The sequence below is a fragment of the Geospiza fortis genome, unplaced genomic scaffold (assembly GCF_000277835.1).
Source record: "Geospiza fortis unplaced genomic scaffold, GeoFor_1.0 scaffold78, whole genome shotgun sequence".
NCBI lineage: Eukaryota > Metazoa > Chordata > Aves > Passeriformes > Thraupidae > Geospiza > Geospiza fortis.
In genome coordinates, this window is record NW_005054339.1 from 3,447,110 (window position 1) to 3,455,194 (window position 8,085).

Below are 8,085 nucleotides of genomic sequence, written 5' to 3' on the forward strand. Positions count from 1 at the left end.
GTTGTATTATTGCATAAAGGTTTATTTAGAGGTCAAATGATGACAAGTTAAAACATCTTGCTAGTTATTAAGTAATTTGCAAAAGCAAATTAGTGCTCATGAGATCTCAAAACCATCATTATGAATTCAGAAGGTCCTTCAAGGGAGCAGTCTGGTTTATCAACGTATGCATTGCATTTTTAAATATAAAAGAAGTGAAAGACTACTGAGGACTTTTCTGAAATGGCCACATTCATTCTTTATTGCAGAAGCAAAGAAAAATCAAATGGTAATTTTAGTAGCGCTTTGATTAAAATACATTGGCATAGTGAGAATGTCTTTATAGTGAATAAAGTCTTTATATTATTAAAAAAGAAGAAGGAAAAGCAGTACTTAGGAAGCTTCTAAAATGAATATGCTGTCTGTTAGATTTCTCTGTAGAATTCCAGAGAGTTACTACTTTAATACTTTACATCCCATGCTAAATAGTAGGTGATGATTAAAACTAAGCTCTAATGTTTCTCATGGCTGCAACTTCATTGCAGAAGTATCATGATTAGAAGATTGTTTTTCCAATAAAAAGTATTTATTCAGTACAATGTGTTTTCCTGAAGATTTGGTGGTTTATTTTAACAAATTTGATTCTACTTCTGTGCCCATTTTAATGTCTGTAAAGACATTAAAAGTTACTTCACTAGTATCACATAATTTTTCACTTTTAATCTATCATACAGGTATTTAACTCTTTCCTTCCTCTTTCTATGAAAAAAACTATTTAATATTAAATGTGCCATTTTAATCTCATTAAATAATAAATTTTGACATGATTTATTGTATTTACAATTAGTAAATTGTAAAACTACAATCACTTGTAGTAGTGATTATGCTGAAAACAGTAGGATCAAGGTGTATTTTATAGTGTGTAGAATCTATCGTGACAAATCTTATGGAACATATTCTTTATAACATAAACATATTATAACTTATAGTCTTATAACTTATAGTCTATAAGACTATTAAAATTAGGAATCTGAATTCCACCTGCATGTTCACTGCACTATCACTGAGTTGCTACCTAACATCAGTGAGCTGTCTTTCATTTTATCTTCATTGTACTGCTGGAATGGTTCCTGCAGCAGAAAGCCCTAACACTATTCAAGTTAGCAGCAGAGCTCCCTCTGCTTTCAGTAATTCCATGATTTTATCCTAAATGCATAACCTTTCCTGATGCTGATAAAATCAATATAAGGCAATGAAAGCTACTGTGGAGGGATGCCCACAAATGATCAGATTCATTGTAATTAAACCAGACAATTGCTGCTGTGCTTATGTGGGATGCAAACCTAGAGAAACCTTGTTCCTTGGTTTCACAAGCAGGTCCAGAAACCTCTGTGCTGGCTGTCATTGCAGGGGCAGTTCTGCCCAGGGAATAGGAGCCTTCAGTGGCATTTTGCCTGCTTGCCCCAGCAAAACTCTTGGCTCCAAGCTCTGCACTGCCTGTGATTGCTCTGTAAAGCAATTAGCTAACTAGCCTTGTTCTTCCAGCTATGCTGACATCAGCAGTGCTGCTGGTGGCCAAGGAGCTTTGGCATGGATCTCTTTGATGTAATGTCATCAAATAGAGCATCCATAGTAGCTTCAGCACAGCCTCACACAGGAGAGTGGGACTCTCAGAAAAAGGTCAGGCAGGAGTAAGGAGCATGTCCAGACATTTATATTAGGCAGCATTCAATGACATAAAGGTGAAAAGCTACCAGGTTGTTTGAATGTGCACTCAGAAAATGGGGTATGTGTAGAGAAAAAGAAATGCAGCTTGAATAGTGGTGAGTTTATTCAATGTGGAAAACCTGGGCAGAAGTACTCTGAATCTGATTAAGAGAATGGTTGGATCAAATGTATTTTGCAACCTTTTTTTGGCAGTTCTTAGGCTTCAGACATTACTTCAACAACCTCTCCACAGCAGAAAGCATGTGAATTAATCAAAGAAGCTACACAGTGTTACTGCATGCTCAGGTGTGGAGAAGCCAGGAAGGCACCAGCTTCTCTTTTTCTCTGGTTGACTAAGTTACTTATTTGATACAAAGGGTTTAATTAAACTAACTTTAAGTTACAAAAAACATTTTACATTCTTTAATTTTGTCTGCTGTCTTGTGAATCTAAGAGGGTCAGTGAATTCCTTCCTTCCTGCTGCTGAATCTAAGACCGGTGATCTGATGCAGAACGGGCCTGCTGACCTTTTATACAAAAAGCAAGTAGAATATAAGATAAATACCCTGTTGTGAAGAATTTTCAGCTTTGGTGTTATTTTATGGTCCTGAAATAGGGCTCATGACAGATCCTGAAGCACCCATTCTTTCAGATCTGCTGTCACATTTTAGTAAGATTCCCACTGGAAATATGGGTACTGCTGCTCTGCCCAAGGATTCTGCCTTAATAGTGAGCCACTGGTTTCTGTGACAGAAATCAGGGGAAGCTTGCAAACTGTTGCCTCAGATTGACTTCACTTCAAAGTAAAGTTGGAAAATGAAATTTGAAACACTCCATATTTGCAAAGGATGTCCCATTGCGGATTGCTATGGAAGGCTTTTTATTTCTCCTAGTGCCATACCTGGTTACTGATGTTCTGCTTTAATATCAGTAGGATCAATGGCCACCCAGGTTCTAATGAGTCATCTCTGCTTTCCCAGCTCTTTCAAATTCTGTTTCTGAAGGCTGGAGTAACATTACTTACTTTTTATGTTCAGCCTGAGTTCTTTCGACAAAATCACCATTGAAGGGTCACTGTTGTTTGACATTTTAAGTATATTTGTTGCAAATAATCTATCCTCACAGCTTCCTTGTGTTACTGGTTATTCTAGATGGCACAAAGGTTATAACTTATTTTATTCTTCTTAAAATCTTATTGATTCAGTGTCCTCCTCTGCAAGCTGTGTTCTCTTTTCTGGCATTTTGCTTCTCTTTATTGCATAGATATTTAATAGAAGTGGGCATTTACATTTCTTGCTTTATTTTATTGTTTTGTTAACTCCTGTTGTGCACAGGTTCTGTTAACAGTTCAGGAGCTGTTTCCCTGTTGAACTTCATATCACTTCAGTATTTTGAGATCCTTTATTGCTTTTCTTTGCAGTCTTCTCACTTTGTTAATTCTGGCAGCCTTACACAGTGCTGTTGTTGGGTTTGGGGGTTTTTTTGCATCCTTTCAGTTCCAGTTCATAATTCTCTTAATCCTCTTCGGATTTCATGTTCTTATATGTGTCATATACCCTCTGTTTTTCCTCAAGAACTCTTTTGACATTCTTAGTCATCCACATCAGTCTCATCCTTCTTTTATGCTTAGAATAGCTGATCTTTCTCATGCTCTTGCAATCCCTAGCCTTCCCTTCCTTGCCCCAACTCCTGCTTCGTCCATTATTTAGCATTGGGTATGGCTGGATTGAAAGAAATACCAGATCTCATGGAAGTCAATGATATTGAGTGTCTGCCTATTTCGGGGAAGCATTGATGTTTGGCTCCAGTGGTTCTGAGTCAGCCTTTGCCCCCAGGCCACTGCTGCATTGCTGGCTCATTTGCACAGCAGAGGAGGTGGTGCTTGCTGATGCAACAGGCACAGGCTGAAAAGATACAGATTCTGCTTGCCAAAAGGGAAATCTCTATGTGAGCAGGATGCTTAGGCAGAGGTAAAAAATAAACTGCTGCGTTTTTCAGATTATGTGCTGTATTTCTAGGAAGCCAAACCCCATCCTTCTGCAGAGTGTGTCAGCTAATGCACTATGAAATGTGGCACCTGGTTTTATAGTGGCACCTCTCCATCAGAGGCAAGATCAAATCCATTTTCTGTGCACACACTTCAACCCCAAACTTTTGTATTTGAATATAATTTAATTAGTGTTTCTGATGAAGTTATAACATTGCAATATTGTATCTGAAAACAAAATTAGATTTGAAGGACGGAGAAAAAGAATAATTCACATGGGTTTACGGGGTAGACTTTTGACAAAAATTCAACCTAATGAAGAAGCTTTCCTGTCTGTTTTTGTATAGCTTTGTTCCCTATGTTTTCTATGTAGCCAAACAGCTTATTATTCTAAAAAATATATTCACATCCACCCTTTTTGAAAGCCTCTGTTCCATTTGCTCTCTCCAGAGTTCTGAAGCTCTCCCTCCCAGGCATGGCAGCACCACATCTCACTGCCACAAATGAGGAGCAGTTGAATGCCTCCTTTTAATCAACTACTCCCTGGCTGGAGTGAGTGTCCCTGTGGGGGTGGATTGGAGCTCTGTGTTCCTGGGCTCCTCCTGCAGAGTGTTCCCAGGTGAGATCCACAGTTCAGGAATATGGGCAGGGGGGAAGGCAGCATCAGCCACCTTTTCTTCTGTCAGGTACTGAAAGCAGTGTAAGACCTGTAGTCCTCTTTTTCTCTCTCTTTTTTTTTTTAAGTTGTTGTTGTCAAAACTGCCTGAAATATTTTTCAGCTCTTTTTTCTCCTTTCCAGTCTGAAAGAAAACTTTCAACTACAATTTTTTCTTCAGTTAGAGCTGCTCTATGGAGACATGGCATGGATGGAGAGAGGTACTTTGTGTATATCTTCACATTCTGGCAGTCCAGAACTACATCTAGGGGCTGGTCTAATATTTGACATGCTTTAATTTACCTTGGAGTGTATGCCTGACTGCAAGATGCTAAGAAACTGTATTGTTAGCCAGGGATCTCCTTGGCAAAGGTCACAGCCATTTGAATTTCCATTGAGAACACAGCGTACTGAGGGCTAAAGCAGTTCTGAAGTTCCTCTGAGACAGAAAAATTTCAAAAAATAGTGATGCTTGAGACAAAATCTTTCCTAGAATTTTTGAAAGAACTGTGGTTTTCTCTTTCAGCTTTGTTTATACCTTGAATTCTTAAATTTGTGCTGGCATTTATGAAAGACTGTGTAAGATACAAAGTACAGCTGTAACCTGCCCACACTGTGTGACTCTAGAATGGGATTTTGTATGTGTAGGGCACACACATGTGGTTTATATTGCTAAGTACTATATTAGCTGTATTAGCTCTCAGGGGGCTAAAAATGCTAAAAATTATTTCATTGTCATCAAGTGTTATTTAACCCACTGTATTGTACACAAATTAGGTCAAAATGTGCTGCAGCTTTGCAGAGCCCTTAAACCTAGATCAACTTATCTAAATTGAACCTTTAAGGGAAATTTACTATTTGGTTTGTTTACAATTTTCTAAATTCAGTATGAGGCAAGAGGAAGCAGTCTGTGTCTTTAAAGAATTAAAATATGCCCATAAATAAGCTCAGTCACTTGCCTTTGTAGAGAACAAAACAAAGCCCCCTCATCTACTAAATCGGCTGGAAGCTGAAAATAAATTTTGAGGTTTTACTCTATGTTGGTTTTGTTTGTGGTTTGGTTTCTTTTTTATTTTTTAAACTGTGTATTTATATGGAACAGCAAGCACAGATTATGCCTTAGTAATTTTTATGGATTCGGCATCTGTCCCTTTGCTTTTATTCACATATTTTCATAGTCATAATCTCTAGTTTCTTATTTGATGATGCAAACCTTTCAGACGTAGAAATGGATAAAAATCTTGCTGAATCTAGTGAGAGTCATTTTCAGGAATAATCCTTTTATTAGACAGGAAATAAAAGACTCCGGGACAAAAAAATAAAAGAAAAATAAAGGCAACATATATATTAGATGACTGAAGATATTAGTCTAGGCTTCTGCACAGAGAAATGCTTGGAGAATTCTCTACAATAACAAACTGGAAAAGCCCCAGGACCTAATCTACCTGATCCTAAGTTTTATTTTGCATGCATAAGAGTTCTGTTGTGTTTGAAATTGCAGAGTGTGTTGACAGGTCTGTCAGCTGTCTCAAGCTGATATCCATGGTGGGGTACACCCCCTTCCCTGGGAAGTGGCACCCTACCTTGAGACCCCAGTTCCACAGCCATTGAATGGAGCCTTACACATAAGTTCAAAGCTGTGAGTGAACTGCATCAACAAGCCAACTGTGTGAGGCAGGTGATTATAAAATATTGAGATTTGGCTGCACTAGCTGATTTTCAATTAGCTTCAAGGGCATGCAGAAGAAAGCAAAAGTGTGACAGAATTTGTTAGTTGTTTTAGAAATATTAATATGATGCAAACCTGGAATATTTCCATGGAATTAAACACATCACAGCACATCCTCATTTGATGTGCTTGGGCGGTGATGTCTCTGATGACAGAAAAATCCCCAAACCCTCTAAGTGACAAAGTGTATTTCACAAGCCCCTTTTGGTAATTGCACCTGCTAACTGAAACACATAAAGAGAGAGTCTGTAGTGTGCTGAAGAATTTTGTTATTTGCATCTCCTCTATTACTGATTGAAAGCTCCTCTGTTGCCTTGTCTACTACTAACGTGATCCCTCAGTGCTTTTCTATAGGGATTTGTTTCCCTAGTCTATTAAGCTGGTCTTTGTGTTGTCAAGAGCTACACAGTAAAGCCTTATGATATGATGGGATATTTACTTTGCTTCCTCATTTATGTTTTTGTCCTTTCAAGCTTTTTGAACTCCAGTGAAAGCACCATTGTGAGAGGTTTGACCTAACATGGTCCTGTGTTTTGTTGAATGTCACCATAAAGCCAGGAAGAAAACTTCTCAGTAGGGTAGGAATCTGGACATCCTACAGCATTTGGAGAGACAGAGAAAGGAATTTTTGAATAATGCATAATTCATACGTGTGTTTAGATACTCATAAAAACAAAGACTGATCATTCATTCCAGGTGTTAATGTTAAAGCCAAAGATGGAACCTTTGCGTGACAGTCTCTCTTCTACCTGGTGAGGCACTTGAAAAATTATTGTCATATCATTTAGTATTGAGATTATACCACACTTCTTAAATTATTTAATGGCAATCTTTTACTCCTGTGAGTAATGCAGCTCATTGGATCTATTTGTAAGACTGACAGATTTTAAAGAAAAATTACCTTAAACGCTTGCTCTAGATCTGAAATCTAGACTTGTGTTCCTCCTCAGTAGTGTTGTATATTTGCCTCCCCCATTCTCTAATGCAGTTACTGTGTCTCCCCTTGTTCTATGGGCCTGTGATCTTCTCATTGTCTGTGGTTGCTGTTTCAGTGTGGGGTGCCAATGCCAACAAAGAGACATGACTGCATTTCCCTCAGTAGGTACCAGTTAGCACAGAGAGAAAGCTTTCTTCTTACAGTTGTTAATTCCTACTTTAAAAGCAGTTCGTGCTTATTTCTCATTGTGAAACAGGTATGGGCAAATCCTGTGTGCTTTTGCTGCAGTAGAAAATTGCCTTCCAACAAAAGAAGTTTGAAATACATTTTGTGTCATATCCATTGCTGAATACATAAATTAATTAATGGTTTGAAAAGATAAATATGGGAGTATTTACCTTTCATTTCCGGCTGTAAGTGCTGGCTGTCCTGCATATGGTGTAGCACGTATTCCTGCAAAAGGCAGCATGGATCATGTGAAACTGTGTCATGACACGGCCCCAGAATGAAGTAGGACATTTCTTGACCTTGGTGTGCTCAACCATGCAGCTGTAGTCTTCTTATGACAAGGAATGTCTCTCAAAGTAATGTTTGAAGTCAGTTTGGGAAAGGTTCTACAGAGAAATTTGCTAAATTCAAGTTTCCTCTGTCTGCCAAGAGAAAAATATATTTGAAGCCCAGGTAATGTGTGATTTTAGTAACTAAAGAATTTGATTAGTAACCTGAGTGTTTGATTTCAGTCTGTGTTCTGCTAAATGTTAAAACACATGAATTTTTATGCATTCCCTAATATCTGTGTCAGTTTGTTAATATTTCTTACAGAGCCAATAAATTTCACTTATTCTGGCAAAAACACTTCCAGGTAGCACAGCAGATAGAGTTGGTTTAAAACTGCAAAGCAAGTTTACATTTGAAAGGGTTCATTTGGGCTTTCGGAGGAGAGATCAAAGGGCTCCTGTAGGAAGCGCAGGGACCGTGCCCTACAGCGTGCGCTCCTTTGGGCTGGGCTGCGCTCGGGCAGCGCCTGCAGCGGCTCCGGGTGCAAAATGCACACACAATGCCAGTGTTGTGTGCTTCGTTTTCTCCTTTAG